Here is a 20,257-nt window from a genome sequence, read left to right as displayed (position 1 = left end):
AGCCATTTGTTTTCCGGCGCTTGTAGTGCCAAGAAACACTGACGGCACCCGTGTTAGATAAAGGGCCTAAATGGGAACGCACAACCAAGGCCCGTTTTGTGCACTGAGGAGCTTCGCTTGCCGGAACTCCTCAGTGCAGTGAGAGATCAGGACGCCATTTTTGAATAGTGTCCCGATCTCCGAAGCCCCTGATGCCACCTCCCCAACATGGCACCCCCGGCCCGATCACCAGCAAAAGATGCTAACTTGGTACAGTCAACCTGGTAGTGCCCCTGCCAATGGGTAGTGTCACCTGGGCACCTTGTCAGTGCCAGGTTGGCACCCAGGATGGCATTACCAGGGTGCCTGGGTGGCACCAGCAGTGCCAGGGTACCACCCTGCCCAAAGGGCATGCACCTGGGGGTTTCCAATCCCCTGGGAGACCCCCACGAGTGTTCTTCCATCTGGTCCACATATGTGGAGATCAGTACCCATGCCTTGGGTAACTCCGGAATCTGCATATTAAAGTGAGACTAACTGACTTGCTTTAATATGCAGGTTTGCTAAAAAGTGATTCTGCCCACAGTGTGGGGGGGCGGGGGGGGGGGAGATTCACATCGCAGCGTCTCGCGAGACCGCATTACATCTTATGCCAGTTCTGTTGATACTGGGAATGGGTTCTCCTGACGTCTATCGACCACGCTGCGGAACTGCATTTTGGGTGCTTTGGGTGCAGAACATAAGAACATAAGAACATAAGAACTAGGAGCAGGAGTAGGCCATCTGGCCCCTTGAGCCTGCTCCACCATTCAATTAGATCATGGCTGATCTTTTGTGGACTCAGCTCCACTTTCCGGCCCGAACACCATAACCCTTAATCCCTTTATTCTTCAAAAAACTATCTATCTTTACCTTAAAAACATGTAATGAAGGAGCCTCAACTGCTTCACTGGGCAAGGAATTCCATAGATTCACAACCCTTTGGGTGAAGAAGTTCCTCCTAAACTCAGTCCTAAATCTACTTCCCCTTATTTTGAGGCTATGTCCCCTAGTTCTGCTGTCACCCGCCAGTGGAAACAACCTGCCCGCATCTATCCTGTCTATTCCCTTCATAATTTTAAATGTTTCTATAAGATCCCCCCTCATCCTTCTAAATTCCAACGAGTACAGTCCCAGTCTACTCAACCTCTCCTCATAATCCAACCCCTTCAGCTCTGGGATTAACCTAGTGAATCTCCTCTGCACACCCTCCAGCGCCAGTACGTCCTTTCTCAAGTAAGGAGACCAAAACTGAACACAATACTCCAGGTGTGGCCGCACTAACACCTTATACAATTGCAACATAACCTCCCTAGTCTTAAACTCCATCCCTCTAGCAATGAAGGACAAAATTCCATTTGCCTTCTTAATCACCCGTTGCACTTGTAAACCAACCTTCTGTGACTCATGCACTAGCACACCCAAGTCTCTCTGAACAGCGGCATGCTTTAATATTTTATCGTTTAAATAATAATCCCGTTTGCTGTTATTCCTACCAAAATGGATAACCTCACGTTTGTCAACGTTGTATTCCATCTGCCAGACCCTAGCCCATTCACTTAACCTATCCAAATCCCTCTGCAGACTTCCAGTATCCTCTGCACTTTTCGCTTTACCACTCATCTTAGTGTCATCTGCAAACTTGGACACATTGCCCTTGGTCCCCAACTCCAAATCATCTATGTAAATTGTGAACAATTGTGGGCCCAACACGGATCCCTGAGGGACACCACTAGCTACTGATTGCCAACCAGAGAAACACCCATTTATCCCAACTCTTTGCTTTCTATTAATTAACCAATCCTCTATCCATGCTACTACTTTACCCTTAATGCCATGCATCTTTATCTTATGCAGCAACCTTTTGTGTGGCACCTTGTCAAAGGCTTTCTGGAATCCAGATTTACCACATCCATCGGCTCCCCGTATTCTACAGCACTGGTAATGTCCTCAAAAAATTCCACTAAATTAGTTAGGCATGACCTGCCCTTTACGAACCCATGCTGCGTCTGCCCAATGGGACAATTTCTATCCAGATGCCTCGCAATTTCTTCCTTGATGATAGATTCCAGCATCTTCCCTACTACCGAAGTTAAGCTCACTGGCCTATAATTTCCTGCTTTCTGCCTACCTCCTTTTTTAAACAGTGGCATCACGTTTGCTAATTTCCAATCCACCGGGACCACCCCAGAGTCTAGTGAATTTCGGTAAATTATCACTAGTGCATTTGCAATTTCCCTAGCCATCTCTTTTAGCACTCTGGGATGCATTCCATCAGGGCCAGGAGACTTGTCTACCTTTAGCCCCATTAGCTTGCCCATCACTACCTCCTCAGTGATAACAATCCTCTCAAGGTCCTCACCTGTCATAGCCTCATTTCTATCAGTCACTGGCATGTTATTTGTGTCTTCCACTGTGAAGACCGACCCAAAAAACCTGTTCAGTTCCTCAGCCATTTCCTCATTTCCCATTATTAAAACTCCCTTCTCATCCTCTAAAGGACCAATATTTACCTTAGCCATCTTTTTTGTCTCATATATTTGTAAAAACTTTTACTGTCTGTTTTTATATTCTGAGCAAGTTTACTCTCATACTCTATCTTACTCTTCTTTATGGCTTTTTTAGTAGCTTTCTGTTGCCCCCTAAAGATTTCCCAGTTCTCTAATCACCCAGCAATCTTTGCCGCTTTATATGCTTTTTCCTTCAATTTGATACTCTCCCATATTTCCTTAGATATCCATGGTCGATTTTCCCTCTTTCTTCTGTCCTTCCTTTTTGTTGGTATAAACCTTTGCTGAGCACTGTGAAAAATCGCTTGGAAGGTTCTCCACTGTTCCTCAACTGTTCCACCATAAAGTCTTTGCTCCCAGTCTACCTTAGCTAGTTCTTCTCTCATCCCCTTGTAATCTCCTTTGTTTAAACACAAAACACTAGTATTTGATTTTACTTTCTCACCCTCCATCTGTATTTTAAATTCCACCATATTGTGATCGCTCCTTCCGAGAGGATCCCTAACTATGAGATCATGAATCAATCCTGTCTCATTACACAGGACAAGATCTAGGACCGCTTGTTCCCTCGTAGGTTCCATTACATACTGTTCTAGGAAACTATCGCGGATACATTCTATAAACTCCTCCTCAAGGTTGCCTTGACCGACCTGGTTAAACCAATCGACATGTAGATTAAAATCCCCCATGATAACTGCTGTACCATTTCAGTTATTTCTTTGTTTATTGCCTGCCCCACCATATCGTTACTATTTGGTGGCCGATAGACTACTCCTATCAGTGACTTTTTCGCCTTACTATTCCTGATTTCCACCCAAATGGATTCAACCTTATCCTCCATAGCACCGATGTCATCCCTTACTATTGCCCGGATGTCATCCTTAAATAACAGAGCAACACCACCTCCCTTACCATCCACTCTGTCCTTCCGAATAGTTTGATACCCTCGGATATTTAACTCCCAGTCGTGACCATCCTTTAACCATGTTTCAGTAATGGCCACTAAATCATAGTCATTTACGATGATTTGGGTCATCAACTCATTTACTTTATTCCGAATGCTACGAGCATTCAGGTAAAGTACACTTATGTTGGTGACTGTTGGATTGTGCTCACGAGGTTTTGGATTTGAACCTATGCCCCAAAGTGCTAAGTAACTTGCCACCTGATATCACTCACTTGCAACTTTTGAAAATCTAAATTAAAGTCTTGGGTTGTGTTTCAAGTTAAAATTAAATTACATGTGAAATAAGTTATTTTTTCATAGAAAAGGATTTTTGGATGCCTTGGGTAGTCAGATCTGTAGTCTTTCCCCCCCACCCCCCATTTGCATCACACGTTGCAACACAATAATTCAGCATTTAAACTCAAAGATTTCTGTATGTATTAGCATGAAGCTGTGGACATTGTCGGATGATCATTTTCAGCCTTGAGTGGTGAATGATGTATTGAAAGAGGAAGGGTATTCTTTAAGGAGCAGATTTAGACATAAAGCAGTGGGTGTGTACTGACTGTAATAAAGTGCTGGAAGGAATAGAACAGCAGGATTTAGTGTAAAGGTTTCTTGGCAGTGTAGTTTCCACTTCATCAGGAATGTTAAATGGAGTATTTTCCCAGGAAACTCTAAGCTGTGGCATTAGATGGATAACTTATTATGATGCCCTCCCTTAATGCACAGTTAGTAACTGTTCAGATGCTTTGAAATGTTAGACTTTCAAATTTGATACGAGGAGTAACTGCTCAGTCATTTTTGTGTTTAATATGAAATGAAATATCCTTACAGTAAGGTAAAAGCAATGGGTATTTTCCAGCTGTTTCATGTTTACCTAAAATGTCCTTGCAGACATTATTTTTTATGTTTAGATGAAATAGCAGATGGTTTTGCTGAATTGAATGTCAATGTTTCCTAATAATTTGCCCAATCATTGGCAGTTTGCACCAAATTACTGTATCAGAGAAATATGCAGATGTTCAATCTGGTCTGGCCTGGCATATTTAATAATGCTTCCAATAAGTGGAAAAGTGTTGAATTTTACACATTTTGTAAGTGAGCAAATGTTACTATACTAATCCTGTAAGAAAAAGACACAATTAAAGAGGGTTAAATTTGCCATTACCCTAATAGAGAATTAATTTGATTCCCTGTGGATTTGAAGTTTTCTTCTCATCAAATAAACTCTGCATAATTTATCAAGGCAAGTGAGTAGTGATGGAAACAATTCAATACTGTTCTATTAATTAAATAGGCTCCTTATTTTAGTATTTTTATTGTGGTGATTTCTGTCTAAGAGATTGAGACCGTGAATTACACCATGTCCGATTCCAAACACTCAGCTCCCAAGCTGTTTGATTTAGCCTTTATTTGATATGAAGTTTTCTTTTATATTTGTAATGCCATTTATGAATTCATGGCAACCCTTAATCTTTTACCCATCACATACCTCAAGGGTTACCAATAGGCCAGTCAAGTGTTTGTGAATGGATGGCCACCTCAAACTCAGGGGTAAAGTTCTTTTAGGAATGCAGACTTGAATAATATATCCAGCGTGCTTTTGTTTGTGTGTGTGCCCCCCCCCCCCCCCCCACGTGCTTGTGTCAGGAGCGGTGTTTATGCAAAATTAAACCACTTGAGTTTCAGTTTGCAAAAGTCACCAATGTGGCACATGAACTATGATGGGTACTTGTGGTACAAGAGGTTTCATTTGTGCAGACATTAATCTTTTATAGAAGCTCCATTTTTGGAAATTACGTGAAATTTTTGTTGCCAGTTTTATTTTTGATTTTTGTTTAGATTGCATTTACTTTGCTGTATTTAGGTAGAATAGTGTGGATTCAGTGTGGGGCTGAACAGTGATGCTGATATCTCGTGAGGTGACAAAATATGTTTTTTAAGAATAAATTGAATATAATGTCTTTATGGGGGATAAAAGAATGTTCAGACCTGGAATATGCACTTGACATTAAAAAAAAAAAATCTGTTTTCATTTTTCTCTCCTTGCTTGCTGGCACATGGCATTGTTGATGTTGTGGAATGGTTAGATAATACTGAAGGTCCTTGAGTGTTTCAGTCCAGTGGCCATTCTTTAAAAAACAAATCCAGTTTATGCAGTCAGTGACGATGCAATGGTACTCGTTGCTGACCTTTAAGAAAGCAGCCCACAAAGGATTTTGCAATATACGTGGCACAAATTTCCCCTTTATGACAATTTAAATCAGGTGCCAAGTTAAGTGGATCTCAATGCACCAGCATCAATGATGTCAGCAAACAGTGTGGGTAGCCAATCACATTGAAGTACTCTCTCAGACAGCAAACCAGGATACTAAAAACACAGATTATCCTCATTTTAATGTAAAATTTCAGAAGGTGAAGTAAATTACTATGATTGGATTAGGATAGAAAACAGAATATCACTAACTTTGAAAAATTTTGATTGATTGTAAAAAATTTATTTTATCGTTGCGAAATTTGACATTCCATAAATGTAAAAACTTTTCAGGATTTGAGGATGTAATTATGAGCTTGCCATATGATATAAAAAGAAATGCAATTCCACCTCATTCAACAAAGTGTAAGATTTAAAAGGATTTTTGCAGCAAGACGGATGGTGTAAAATTTGTTTTGTCAATTCGCTTCGTTGTTTGCGTCAGGATTGCAATGTGGGTTAACGTCAACAGTGACCCCTCTGGAGAGCGTGGAATGACTGACAGAAATATTTGGAATTCTGTATTATTCCGCGCATGTGCAAACTCTTGAAGTTGCTGCCATTTTTCAGCAGAGTAAAGATGGCAAATGTTGACAGTTTCACCTTTGTTACTAAAAGTGATTGGGAATGGGGAACCTGCATAACATTTTTTTCCCCAGCCTCCATGACACAATGGCCAAGATCTGATTGGGAAGCTGATCAAGATCAAACCTTCCTGGTGTGAATGCACACATTTTGTCTGGCTGGTATATTTCAAAAATAGACCATTAGAAAAGATCCCTTTAAATTGAAAAGGCATCTTCGTGTGGGCAGCACGGTAGCACAAGTGATTAGCACTGTGGCTTCACAGCACCAGGGTCCCAGGTTCCATTCCCTGCTGGGCCACTGTCTGTACGGAGTCTGCACGTTCTTTCCGTGTCTGTGTGGGTTTCCTCTGGCTTCTCTGGTTTCCTCCCACAGTCCAAGGACGTGCAGGTTAGGTGGATTGGCCGTGCTAAATTGCCCTTAGTGACGAAAAAAAGGTTGGGGGGGGGGGCTATTGGATTACGGGGATAGGATGGAAGTGAGGACTTAAGTGGGTCGGTGCAGACTCGATGGGCCGAATGGCCTCCTTCTGCACTGTATGTTCCATGTTCAAATCAATAAGGCAAGGTTTGTCGGGCACCTCATGGACACAATTTTGCAGGTTTTGGTTTATAGACAAATACAAGAACCCAGGACTATTTTAATGCACATGCTGTAATGCATAGGATTACATAGAATTCAATCCAATGATTCTGTGGAGTCCATGCAAGTGTTTGTGGTCCACACGAGCCTCACCCATCTTTTGTCATCTAAGTTTATCATTATTTATTTATTCAGCCCATGCATAGTCACAGGGCCAAGGAATAGCCTTGTCAGTGGCTAGCTGTGTTCTGTAAGCCTGCCTTCAAGCTTAGTCAACGGACACTCCACGATAATGTGAGTCATTGTTTCGACTGCATCGTAACTGCAGCCTGGATGGTCTTGGCGACCCCACTCGTGTCAAGTGACTACACCGAGGAATTGGCCAGTCTTTCATCGTAATCTTCTGGCTCTTCTCCATCATAAACTTGTCTTGTTGTTTCTTCAGTGCTTCTCTGCTATTTGCTTCAGCCACTGCCCATCATAGTGACTTCCACATTCTCACCATTCTGTGGGTAAAGACATTTCTTTCTGAATTCGCATTGGAATTTGTAGTGATTATCCTATATCGATGGCCTTTAGTTATACTCTTCCCTACACGAGGAAACATTCTCCCTCCGTCCACTCACTCTATGAAAACCTTTCCCAATTTTAAAGACCTCTCAAGCAACCCCTCAGCCATTTTGCAGGAGGAAATATTGCCTGTAACTTCTAATTCAACAAAAAAAACATTTATGAAAATGTTGGCAAAGCAACATGGATGCAGAGGGGTGGAGAAGGATTTAGTTAGCTCTTGCTCACATTTTATTCTTTGGTTTGTTGGAATACAATGCAGTCACTAGATCTACAAATCCTAATGGTGCAAACTTATTTTGAAATTATCGTGTCAGGGTGTGCTTTGTTTGTCAAACTACATTACTTCAAATAGATTAAATTGAATAAAGTTGATTGTAGCTACATTGCCCCTGTTTATATTGCACGCAATGGTAAAGGACTTTGACCTGTGCCATTTAAATTATCAAGATTTTGGGTTGCTTTCTTTCTCATTTTGAGGTGAGTAATGGGAGTGGATTTCTTTGACATTGTTTTCGAGCTTCCAAGTCTTTTATATGAAGAAACAAAAGCAGAGTGCAACTCATGCTTCACTAACCCCGCATATCTCTGGCCCAAAATCCACAAACAAGACCATCCTGATAGACCCCTAATTTCAGCCTGCCCCTGTCCCACTGAATGTATTCTTCCATGACTCAATTTTTCTTCCCTTGTCCAGTGCCTTCCCATGTACATTCGTGATTCTGTTGACGCTCTTGTCATTTCAACCATTTCCGTTTTCCTGGCCTGAACTGCTTCTTCTTTACTATCGACGTTCAATCTCGCCATACCTCCGTTTCCCCCATCAGGATGGCCTGAGGACTCCCTACTTCTCCCTTGGACAAAGGTCTGAACAATCCCTGTCCCGCTACTTTCCTCCACCTGGCTGAACTTGTTCTCTCACTCAACAATTTCTCCGTTAACTTGTTTCACTCCCTCCAAAAAAAGGCATTGCTATGGGTACCTGCATGGACCTAGTTATGCCTGTCTTTTTCTGGTACATTGATGATTATATCACTTTCTGCTCTCATCCAGAACTGAAACAATTAATCAATTTTGTTTAAAATTTCCACCCTTCTAATACCTTCACATAGTACATCGCCAACACCTGCCTTCCCTTCCTTGAGTTCTCTGTCTCCATGTCTGACAATCGACTGATTAATATTCATTACAAGCCTACTGACTCCCACAGCTACCGTGACTACACCTCCTTCCACTCTGCCTCTTGTAAGGACTTAATTCCATTCTCCCAGCATCTCTGTCACATCTGTTCTCATGAAGCTTCCTTCCACAACACTTCCAATCCTTTTTCTCAACTGAGTACTACCGTGATTGACAGAATCATCACCTTTCCCACACTTCTCCCCTTCTCTTCCCTTCCAGAGCCATGATAGGGTTCCCCTAGTCCTCACTTTCCACCCTGCCAGTCTCTGTATGCAAAGGATCATCCTCTGCCATTTCCACTAGCTTGTGCCATCACCAATCACATCATTCCCTCCCATCCCCCATCAACATTCCGAAGGAACCACTCCCTCCGTGACTCTGTTCCTCTCATCCCAACCGCTTCCCATGGCATCTTCCCATGCAATCGCAGGAGGTGTAATACCTGGCTCTGTACCTTCTCTTCACAAGGCCCAAAACACTTCTCCAGGTCAATCAGCAATTTACTGAGACAGTACGCTAAATTGAGAAAAATCTTCACTGCTCACCATGCGGCCTCCTATACATTGCAGAGACCAAACGCAGACTGGGTGAGCACTTTGCAGAACACCACCCTTAGTCCACACGCATGACCCCGACTTCCAGTTGCATGCTATTTTAATTTGCCATGTTGCTCTCGAGCTCACGTTTCTGTCCTCGGCCTTCTGCAATGCTGCAGTGAAGCCCAATGCGTGTTAGAGAAAGAGTTCTTACTGTGAACTCCATTTTAATTTTTTTTGCCAAGTGCACATCTGCATCTTGTTTTGCTTTCAGATAGAGCTGACTTTTTTATTCTGATATCAACACCTACTGTGGACCAATGCTTTGTTTCTTTACTATGACCATTATCAGTCTTTTTGCTTTTTGTTCCTTGACATCTCTTCTGCCCTCTAACCTATTCATGTCTTTCTGTTTTATTCCACCTGATCCCCTGCCCACCTTTTTCAACATCATAAAACCCATCATATTTCTACCCCTCTCGGTTCTGGAGACGAGTCATATTGGGCTCGAAACGTTAACTCTGTTTCTCTTTCCACAGATGATGTCAGTCTTGCTCAAACTTTCCATTACTATCTTTGGCCTGACCTTGGAAAAGCGTACTCCAATTGTATCAATCCATTGTCTCTACATTCAACAATTAACTCTGACGTTAACTGCATTCTCGACAGTTTGCGCTATTGACTCTTAGGGCCATATATATGTTCCAGTGACAAATTGCTCAAGTTAGGAATATCCATGGCTAGGCACATACGCCTCGGGGTGGGGGAGAAATTGCCCCAAATGGTGTGATTTCTGCTCTGGATGTGGCGGGGTTTGTGGGGTTGCGAAGGTGCAGTCTGTTGTGCTGTTGGGTTGAATTGGGCCCACTGGGTCTGGACGCAGATCAGAGGTGTCCACAAAGGCTGCCGAGTGCTGAGCCAGGCTGTTTTAAAGGCCACCCTTAGTTCTCTGGCATTTTATCCCAGGTGTTCTAAATATTAGGCCCTCTAGCCCACACCCCTCACAGCCCTTTACCTGCCTACCCACTCTCATGCCTCATCCGTGCCAACTTGTGCTTCTTGTCCATGCCCCATGGCCCCTTATAACCTCAATGCCAACTTAATGCAACGCTATGTCTCCAGCCCCATGGCTTCTTATAGGCTCTACCAAGTGCCAACTTGCGATAATCCATGCCTCCCCCACCACCCTTTGCCAACTCAACCTGTATCCACCATAGATCACACTGAGAAGGAAAAAAGTAATTTTAAAGATCTATTATAGAGTTCATGATATTGAAAATGTTCCATTGATGCAAATCCACTTTAGACATTTCAATCCCTTCAGATCCTTAAACTCTTAAAAGAAACATTTCTATTAATAACCCTTTATCAAAGACGGCCTTTACTAACTCCTGGAACTGCCAATCAAACTGTGAACAACAACAACCCCCCCCCCCCCCGGGCCAATTGTGATAATGATTGCTTGTGGGTCACAGCCAAGCATTAATAATGCGATTTTAATCTTTATTGTCACAAGTAGGCTTACATTAACACTGCAATTAAGTTACCGTGAAAATCCCCTAGTCGCCACATTCCGGCGCCTGTTCGGGTACACAGAGGGAGAATTCAGAATGTCCAATTCCCCTAACAGCACATCTTTCGGGACTTGTGGGAGGAAACCGGAGTTCCCGGAGGAAACCATACAGACACGGGGAGAATGTGCAGAATCCGCACAGACAGTGACCCAAGCCGGCAATTGAACCTGAGACCCTGGAGCTGTGAAGCAACAGTGCTACCCACTGTGCTACCGTGCTGCTATAATGAAAGCGTTCAGGGATACATCAACCAACAGCTACTGAGCATGCAAGAACAGATTTTTTTTCAGCTCGCACAGACATGGATATGCAGTTTTCAATTTTTAAATGGTTGATCATTTACATAACTTGAGAGCTTGACAGCTCTCTAAAGATCTTATACATTCTTCAAGAGCATTTTTGACCCCTCTAAGGAATTGTAACTCACATAGTGGAAATAAGGTCTATTTGAACTCAGCACTGACCACCAACCTCGTATCATTTGTATCCTTTTCAGCTCCATCCTCCCCGAAAGAGTTTATATCTCCCCACTTCTGCACCAATACTAACATTCCCCTCTCTGCATTGTGCATTTCCAGCTTTGCACTTGTAAAACAAATTCCAAAGTGATCCTATCTTCTTTCAATAGTACCTCTTCCAATTAAATGCTCTGCTCTAGCTAGGGTCCAGCCTCCGGATACACCCACTGTCAGACATTTAACATAGAAACATAGAAAAAAGAGCAAGAGTAGGCCTTTGGGCCCTTCGGGTTTGCTCTGCCAATCCACATGATCATGGCGGATCCTCTATCTCAACACCAAACTCTAGCGCTCGTCCCATACCCCTTGATACTTTTTATAGCCTAGGTATCTGTCTGTTTCCTTCTTAAATATATTAGTGATTTGGCCTCCTCAGCCACCTTATAACAATAATCAACTCACACCAGCAACACAGTGAGTGTCTGATCAGTCTGTGCCTTCTCTTTGGAAGCAGAATTCAAAACCCAAACTCTTGCAGTGGTGCTGCAGCTTCCCGTGCTTCCAGTACTCATCTCATTTTCTTTTGAGTTGCAGTGGTCCTTTTGCGAAATGTCCCATGCCCCAACCAGCTTCTACATAAATATATTTTTCCTAACACCTTAAATTTATTTCAATAATGTTTAAGTCCCACTTCAACTAATACCTGAGCTCAAAAGCAATCTAGCAGCAGCTCCATGGGAAATGTTGCACTGTTGGAGGTGCTGATTTTTTCAGATGAGACGCTAAAATGGAGCCCTGTCTGTTCGCTAAAGTGGATGTGAAAGATTCCATGATACTAGTTAGAAGAGCAGGGGAGTTACCCCCAGTGTCATAGCCAATTATTTATACCCCCACCCCTGTCAAAATCACTGAAAAGATCATTTGGCCATTATCACATTGTTGTTTATGGGAACCTGCTGTGCACAAATTGGTTGCAGTGTTTCCTGCATTACAATAATGATCCAAAAGAACATAATTGGTGTTTTGGGATATTTTATGGCTGTGAAAGATGTTTTTTGAAGTGCAAGTCTTTTTTGTTGTTGTCTCTGACTGCCCAATCAAAAGAAAATTGTCCCACTATTCATTTAAAACATCTCTCTTTATTTTTTAGCCATCTGTACTCAAGTGGAAATAGTCCTAATATATAAACAATCTCTTTCTATGGTGCGTCTATGTTCCCTCTGGCTTCAGTATCCTTACTCTAAGTGGGCATCCCACACTGCATGCGCCACTCTAGCCTACCCAGTTTGTGTTGAAAATTTATCATTACCTTTTTTACTTCGGGCCACTTTATTCTTGCCATGGTGAAACTGGCTAACATTATAAATTGGGATAATGGTTCGCACTGCTATTTTCGAACGCCACCAGCTTCCAATCCTGCCCCCAGCAGGATTGAATATTGTGCCCCATGTTGAGGTACTTGGATGGATCCAAGAGATTTGTGGCATTTTCATAACATTAAAAGATGAGCAATTTGAATGTTTGGCATCTATCCCAATATGTACCTCGTGTGACCTTGCACATTTATCTCCATATCTAGACTAAAAGAGGAGACATTGTTAGTGTTCTTGTTAGAATCAACGAGATGTGCTGCCATGATAGTGGCTGATTGACAGAAGCAGAGCAAAACCTTTTCAGAAATTAAACATTTTACTCAAGTGTCCGAAAGTTTGTAAAAATATTCAGTGAAGGAAATTTATTTATCAGTTTTTGTCCAGGAATGCGAAGGCTTTCTTATGGGAAATTTACCAGATGGCGGTGAGAACAATTTACTTTTTATGTGCTGGTTAATTGCATCCAAGGCATGCTATCTTGGTTGCATAATGCCGCTGAAGTAAAGCATTTTCCTGCTCTTGCACATGGAACAAGGATGGGTTTGAATTAATGCAAGTGCAGTTTGTGAATGCATCTGGCATATTAAGCACTGTGTAGCCTTTAATGAGATGTCACAACATGGCCATGCTTGTGTGATGGGCGTGCTCACTAGAAGCTAAGAACATAAGAATGAATAGACGATTCAGCCTTCAAACCTGCCCCACTCTTCAACACGATCATGGCTGATCTACCTCATTTCCACTTTAATGCTCTCTCCCTATTTCCCTTAATTTCCTCAATCCCTAAAAATCTACTGATTACTGTTGGTTTATTCAACAACTGAACATCCATAGCTTTCTGCGGTAGTGAATTCCAGTGATTCGCATCCTTCTGAGTAAAAGAGTTTTCTTCACCTTGGTTCTTATGGCTGACCCCCTTCAGCATCTACCCTCTCAAAGCTGTTAAGAATTTAATATGTTGCACTGAAATCATTGATTACACGTTTCGCATTGTATCATTTGAGCACTTTTTGAATATGTTTGCACATAATTGTAGATGGGTCGGTGTGTTTGTATTATTAAGGGTGACCCTATCAGTGATTATGAAGGTACCATGCTAACGTCCATCTGAAGAAGAAGTCATCAGAAGCAAAAGTATGACCCTATTTGTGAGGCACCAGATAGCTCCCTCCTTTTCTGCAGCCTCGAGCGCTGAGATGCTCCTTGTATCTTCCATTGTCCATCCAAACAAATGTTCAGACCCCACCAACAGATGCTGGGGCAGCAGGTGCATCTCAAGTTGAGCCCTGGGTCCATGGTATTAATTCTCACTGCAATGTCACGCATTAGCCTAGGTGTCAACAGCTCGAGATGTCATGTATGCTCCAGGGAATATTGCTCACCTGCTGTCTTCACTACTTAGGTGCCTTTGTATTCCAGGTGGCAGAGGATGTGCTTTGTGAGCGATGCCAAGGTTTATGGAAACCTGAAATACTGCACATGGACCTAACTGCACCATTGGCAGGAATGGATGGTGGTCTGCAAGTTTCCCAAAGATTTGTTGTACAGTCGTGGGCACATGATGTGAAATATGCCTTATCTGCATGTTTTTTGACACAAATCTTAACATGTAGAGTTTGTATAAGTCTGAAGTCATGTCACTCAGTATTATTGGCATGGTTTGATTATGGATAGGTTTGCTAGCTTTGGTGCCTCATTGTTCATGTGAGGGGACCAGATTGTGAAGAATCTCTCACCATATGTGTTTGTAATATGATGAGGCCCACGAGTGAGGGAGTTGAGCATTTTAATGTGACCAAGTCAAAATCATTGATAATTTGCTCCCTTGTGGGGGATGGGCATCCCCATGAGTAATTATGGTGTCAATATGAAAAGGGTCTTTGCTTGGAAGTTGCTCACCAGAGACAGCTGATGGCAGCTGTGAGACAGGAAGACCTATGTGAATTGATTTGTCCACAAGGACACAACTGATGATGATTCCCTCTTCCACAGAGTCAGCTCTGCCTGCATAGTCGCACCTTCAAACTGCTCTGCCTTAGGTGGCCTCCTCATTCTCCTCAGTTTGGGGATCGTTAGAATGGACAGGGGCTTCCACCCCTCGTCATGGTGATCATCAGTGATTTCTAGTCTCTTTGCTGCACAATGTCATGAAGCATGTAGCTCAGCACTACTATTCTTGTTACCCTTACTGGGGCAAATTGTAGAGCGATTGAGGCACTTGAAATACATTTTTAAAGTGTCTCCTTATGATGACATGGATGCTGTTGTGGTTCTGCGCCGCCTCAGTTTTTGGATTCTAAATGGGGGTCATAACCAGGTTCTTAAGGGCTAGCCATTCTACCCTAGAAGCTAACTGCAGATCTGTGAAGGTGGCTGAAATACCTGAGCAAGTTGGGAACTCCTTAGTACGAAGGAGTCATAGCAGCTTCCGGAGCACCTTGCCCACATATGTGTGAAGGAGGACCTTGTGGTCACAAACCACCTGGTATATTGATTGAGTGGTAAGACTTCCAATTTACGAATGTGTCTGCATTTGTACACCAGTTGAGAGAGGGCCTTTTTAAGCAACATGAGTACAATCAAGAGAACACTGCCCATGAGGGAAGCCTGCTAATTGGGCAAAGGCAGTGACTGTGCCTGAGGTGCCAAGTCTATAGGGAAATTCAGTGGTGCCCCCCGCACAAACAAAGTATTGGTGATAACTTTATGTACTGTTGACTGGGATATGCCAGACAGGCCTCCTGCTGACCCCTGGAAAGAGACGGAGGCATACCAATTGAGAGCAATGGCTACCTTTATGGCCACTGGCAGGATATGGGAAGCAATAGAGTTGCTGCTGGACCATGTAATATATGCTTGGATCTACCTCATGGCTTAGTCTCAGCCATTGACACTCGTTCCACTTTCTCCAGCACTATTTATTTGCCACTAATAGTAAGTTTCTCATTACCACTAGACCCTTGGTTTCCCCACTTCTTCTAGAAAGTTATGGTGATCTGCTATGAATACAAACGCCATGCATTTTCATTATTCTCCTTTATAATTGCTTCTGTCATCGCTTCTCAGCCTTTTGGCTAAGATCAAGTGTAGTATCTGCTCTGCCTTTTGGCTCAGATCTGGTATGTCTCTCTTGTGGGGACCATGAATTGGATTCAGTTTGAATTCAAATTGGTTTTTGGAGCAGGGAAGGAGCTGGATTAGGGGTTTTCCCCTGTCCACACTCTGTGCCCTGGCTTTGTAACTCAGAAAAAGTAATAGATAAATACATAAATAAAAAATAATGGTTTCTGTCTCTGTAAGGATCCCATGTTTACGCCCACTCGTCTCTTCCTTTTTACATACCTATAGAAACATTTGCAAGTTGTTTATTTGTCTCGTGCTAATTTACTGTCATACAGTATTCCATTTTTTCGTTATTCATTTCTTTATGAACCGATGCTGAATTATAAAATCCTTCCAATTTCCAAGTTTGTTTCCTTTTTGGCAACATTATAAGGCTGGTTTAGCACAGGGCTAAATCGCTGGCTTTGAAAGCAGATGAAGGCAGGCCAGCAGCACGGTTCAATTCCCGTACCAGCCTCCCCGAACAGGCGCCGGAATGTGGCGACTAGGGGCTTGTCACTAACTTCATTTGAAGCCTACTTGTGACAAGCGATTTTCACTTCATTTCATTATGTGAGTGAGGAACATTATTGGAGTGAGTAAAGGGAGTATTGTTTTCTTTCTGACATGATCTGGGTCTGCTGGCTGCTGACACTCGCAACTTTTGGCAAATGACTATTCAGGACATAATAAGTTGAAGTCGGCAATTCAGCTCCTTGAAGCTGCTATGCCATTCAACACAACCAGGTCAGATCTTCAATCTCAACTCCACTTTTTTCCTGTTCCCCATATTCCCTACTGACTTCTGTTTTGCATATACTCCACAATGGCAATCCATAAACATCTGGGGTAGATAATTCTGCATGTTCTGCTCGCCTCTGTCCGTAATGAGTCCCTTAATCAGAGGCTGTGCCCCATGTTCTAGATTCCCAGGCTAATAGAAACAACCTTGCTGTGTCTACCATGTCCAATTCCTTCAGGGTCTTGTGTGTATGTGAGGAAATCAACTCTCATTTTCTATCATCCCAGCAGGTATAGGTACACTTTACTCAACCGCTCGACTCAATCTCTCATCCCAGGAATTAATCTAGTGACCCTTCACTGGATTGTTTCCAAGGCAAAGGGAGACAAAGTGCCGACGCCGGAGTGAAACCCAAGTGAAACCGCAAGCGTCTAGGCCCGGCGCCCGAGATTGACCCCCCCCCCCCCCCCCCCCCCCCCCCAGGGGGCTAGGAGCGGCGGCGCGTCAATCTCGGGCGCCGGGCCTTGACGCTTGCGTCAAAGCAGCGCCACCTGAATGACGCGGCCGGTGGCGCCTAAATGACGTCACCCGCGCATGCGCAGGTTGGCCGGCGCCAACCCGTGCATGCGCGGTTGCCGTCTTCCCCTCCGCTGCCCCGCAAGACATGGCGGCTTGATCTTGTGGGGCGGCGGAGGGAAAAGAGTGCGTCTTTCAGAGACGCCGGCCCGATGATCAGTGGGCACCGATCGCAGGCCAGACCCCTCCTGAGCACGCCCCTGGTGCTTGATCCTCCCTCTGCCCCCCCCACAGACCCAACACGCAGCGTTTGCGCGATGTTCACGCCAGCAGCGACCAGGTGTGGTTGGCGCCGGCGTGAACCGGTCGGATTCGGCAGGCCGCTCGGCCCATCCGGGCCGGAGAATTGCAGGTTGCAGTTAGAAATGGCGAGCGGCGATTCCCCGAGCGGCCTGTTGCCAAACGCGACACGCCGTTTTGGGGGGGGTTGGAAGAATCGCGTGGCGGTGCTAGGGCGGCGTGGCGTGATTCGCCCGGCACTCCCGTGATTCTCCCACCTGTCGTGGGGTCGGAGAATCGCGCCCATTATCCCTCCCAACATGAAGGCCAAAACTATGCACTGCACTCCAGGTGTGGCCTTGTCAAAGCCCTATACAATTGTAACAAGAATTTATTTTTCTTGTACTCTTATCTCCTTGCAGTAGAGGCCAACATACCACTTGTCCAGTTGCAATCTGTGCCTGCGTGCTAACATTCTTAGCAGCTTTTTCACATGTATGGTTAACATTCAAAAGTTTCATGCCTTTTTAAAAACAAAATCTGATTTTCTATTCTAACTACCACGACAAATAACCCTGCACCTCCCCATATTCTCCATCTGCCACCTTGTTATCCACACATTTAACCTGCCTATGATTTGTGATGCAGAACAAGGCCAGCAGCGCGGGTTCAATTCCCGTACCAGCTTACCCGAACAGGCACCGGAATGTGGTGACTAGGGGCTTTTCACAGTAACTTCATACTTGTGACATTAAAAGATTAATATTATTAGATCTGTTTACATGGTCTTGTGCCTTCTACATCGCTTACATTCTCACCTATTGTATTTGTATTGTCAGCAAAGTAGATTATTGTTAGCTCCTTCATTAAAGCTATGAAAATACATTGTATCTAGCTGAGACCCAGCCCTGATCCTTACTGCATTTTGCTAGTTGCAGCCTTCTAATTGAAAATGTTTTGTTTAATCCTATTATCTGCTTCCTGTCCAAGAACCAATTCTCCGTCTATACCAATTTATTTTATTTATTTCTTGCAAATCCCCAATAGCCTCCTCGTTTGCTGAGTTTAAGGTGATTAGTCCGCCACTTAGTTTAGAGAGGGGATATTCCTCAGTAACGTGCAGAATTGCTTGTACTTTTCCACAAGTGCACAAGGGGTTTGTACTGAGGCCTCAGCAGTGGAGGTTGGCTGCACATTGGCCATGGCCTGTCCTGAAGTTTTTTTAACAAGGAGCACTCTTGCAGAGATCCTTCAAAACCTGTCCTTCGACAGATGAGATTTGTCACAAGGAACTTGTTTGTGACTTCCTATGTTTCCATTCCTCTTTGTAAAGGGTGTTTACTGGTGGACCTTGCTCAAGAAGGTTGCTCCATATGAGGTGGAAGGGGAAGGCTGTGGGTGGCTTGGAACAGGTAATCTCGGAGTGGTAATCAAGTGCAGCATGGATAGTTTCAACCAGCTTGTGGGTTTTCGTTAGTTGATTGATGAATGGTGGATGATGGTCGTGAGGACTTTAAGCTAAGGGAGGGGCTTCTAGTTATGATACACATTGTTGCGTTGAATTGTGTTGCCACACTGTGTGTGTGTGTGTGTGGGCAATGACCTTCACCAGACAGATGCATTGTTCTGTGCTGTGGAATATTATAGGGTAAGTGCTAAGGTCCAGAGTATTGCAGCAGCGGTGCCTCACGCAGATCCAACAAGTTTGCTCAAAGGTTTTTTATGCTTTTGATCTTTGCTGCTTCAGGTCAGAGTCTGAACAGGGCAGAGTCCTATCAAGAGTCAAGCCCAAGTATGTTGGGTTTGAGTCATGCTTTAGTCTGGCCACCACATAGGTATGCAATATTTTTGTCATTGTGGAGGTGGTGCACACTGCAGGATTTTTGGAGGGATTCAACATGAGACAGCATGTGCTGCAGTAGTCCGCCAACGTCTTCATTAGGATCTGGTCCAGAGTTTAAAAGGATGGAGCTTGGATAGCACAACAGATGTCATCGTGGTTGTACATATGTTGAACTGGCTAGCAATGCGCCCTGTGGTAGTCTGTTGGCCAGTCTTCTTTATATTCTGGTGGTATCCTTGTTACTTGGAGCAGAAGACTGCAACTTAGTTTGGAGTGACTGACGGGCGATTTAATGTAGGTGATTTTTGGGCTGCTCGAAGGTGACAAATCAGGCTCCAGCACTTTGAACTGGAATGGGTGAAATTGATCCCTGCTGATATTTCCTCCTACCTGGCGCAATGTGCAGCATTGAAAGAGTTAATGAGGTGGTCTGCTATTTCGGGGTCACCAGATGATTTGGATTCCTTTAGGAGTGCTGCCTCACTGCATCAAGGCATGAGACATTAGATGGGTAAAGGGGCTGATAGCCAGGAGAAGTGGTTTTGTGAATAACACTACAAAAGCGCTTCCGGTTTTCTGCCACAGGTATATTATGAATAGGTATAGTTACAATAATGTGATACATGATCTTGCTGTATTTGCATCCTCTTTGTACTGTTGATTACTTCATGAAAGAGGCCAATGTGAATGAGCGATGGCCTGTGTTTGACTCGGTGGAACGTTGTCCAGGACTAGGCACTGTTCTTATTGGGGGAGACCATGAAAGCAACTAACTGAGCAAAGGTCGGGAGAGTATTTCTGACCCCATTTGGCTGAATAGAACATTTCTCATTATTTGGGGTTAATTACCCCCAACGCCATGAGCCCTTATCTCGGTATCAACCTTTGGCACGGTACCTCATCAAATACCTTTTAGACATCCAAGTATGTTACATCTACTGTTTCTCCTTTTACCCTACTCGTTATATCCTCAAAAATATCTTTGAATTTGTCGAACACAATTTTCCTTTTATAAAGTCTTGCTGACTTTGATCATACTATGATTTTCCAAGTGAATTGTTAAGACTTCCTTAATAATGGATTCCTGCATTTTCCAATAATTTGTATTGGACTAACTAGTCTGTAGCTCTCTGTTTTCTCTCTCTCTCGCTCTCTCTCTACATTTGCTAACCAATCCACTGAGA

At 43.6% G+C, this 20,257-nt stretch overlaps 1 protein-coding gene and 1 pseudogene across 2 annotated transcripts in view; both read left to right on the top strand.

Moving 5' to 3' along the window:
* itprid2 (ITPR interacting domain containing 2) overlaps positions 1 to 20,257 on the top strand; it is a 210,425-nt gene that overhangs the window by 17,451 nt on the left and 172,717 nt on the right. The window lies entirely within an intron of this gene.
* LOC119962539 lies at positions 15,646 to 15,860 on the top strand (annotated as a pseudogene).

This window comes from Scyliorhinus canicula, chromosome 2 (genome assembly GCF_902713615.1).
Source record: "Scyliorhinus canicula chromosome 2, sScyCan1.1, whole genome shotgun sequence".
Classification (NCBI taxonomy): domain Eukaryota; kingdom Metazoa; phylum Chordata; class Chondrichthyes; order Carcharhiniformes; family Scyliorhinidae; genus Scyliorhinus; species Scyliorhinus canicula.
This window is presented reverse-complemented; position numbering and strand designations above follow the sequence as displayed.